General features: G+C 48.8%; 2 non-coding genes across 2 annotated transcripts; both read right to left on the bottom strand.

The window, feature by feature from the left end:
- Positions 1–353: 353 nt before the first annotated feature.
- Pmar_PMAR025718 lies at positions 354–426 on the bottom strand. Its single transcript has one exon. It is a non-coding gene; the product is annotated as a tRNA-Met (tRNA).
- An 87-nt stretch (positions 427–513) lies between these two features.
- On the bottom strand, positions 514–585 carry Pmar_PMAR025717. The gene has a single exon. It is a non-coding gene; the product is annotated as a tRNA-Gly (tRNA).
- Positions 586–995: the final 410 nt, after the last annotated feature.

The raw sequence follows: 995 nt of genomic DNA, 5'->3' as shown, positions 1-995 counted from the left end.
CTGCACACTTTTTCGTGACATCGAAGTTCCTGCTTGCAAGCACATTTTGAAACCGCATGCGGCGGCTCGTGAATTTGGGCGGTTGTTTCATCTCCGCAACGCGTTCTGCGGTACCGGGCGGTCATTCATCATTCCTGCAAGGAGTTCTGCTCTAGGTGAATAGCTCTTTTCTATGCATGGACAACGCTTTATTAATGTTGTTTTTCCCCTGAACTGGCACGGTTGGGCCAACCGCACGGAATGGTACGAAAACACCGACTCTGTTTAGTGGAAATTTTTCGGTAAGACTGATCTATGCAGTCGATAAGCTGCACCTCTCAGTTTAATAACCATCTCGAGTGTATTGTAATGAATAGCAGCTCCTTGTTTCGATCAAAGGACCTATGGGTTATGAGCCCAACACGCTATCCACTGCGCCAAGCTGCTCATACGTAGAAACTCCTGTATCGCCCTGACGTGCTGAGCATAACTATTCTACGATAGCCTAGAGACCCTTCTCTCGTTGATACGAACTGCACCGCCCGGGAATCGAACCCGGACCATCTGCTTGGAAGGCAGATATCCTAACCATTAGACTAGCGGTGCATATCACTTATGTAGGGATTGAGTATTCCTGTGATACTTGTAGAGGTACATCAGAATCCCTTCTCGGACGTACCGTCGTCAACCATCCCGCGGCCAAGAGTCTGATTAGGCCTTAAACGCGTACCTGAGATCGCTAACTGCTACTATATCTCTCCCATGGTAGGCCGCATTCCATCTCGGTTGATAACTCCAACTGCTGAAGTTCTCATCGCATACTACAGCTAGCTCGGCACAAGCTGCACAACTTTTTCGTGACATCGAAGTTCCTGCTTGCAAGCACATTTTGAAACCGCATGCGGCGGCTCGTGAATTTAGGCGGTTGTTTCATCTCCGCAACGCGTTCTGCGGTACCGGGCGGTCATTCATCATTCCTGCAAGGAGTTCTGCTCTAGTGAATAGCTCTTTTCTAT

This window comes from Perkinsus marinus, assembly GCF_000006405.1.
Source record: "Perkinsus marinus ATCC 50983 genomic scaffold scf_1104296973870, whole genome shotgun sequence".
In the NCBI taxonomy this organism is placed as follows: Eukaryota; Perkinsozoa; order Perkinsida; family Perkinsidae; genus Perkinsus; species Perkinsus marinus.
This window is presented reverse-complemented; position numbering and strand designations above follow the sequence as displayed.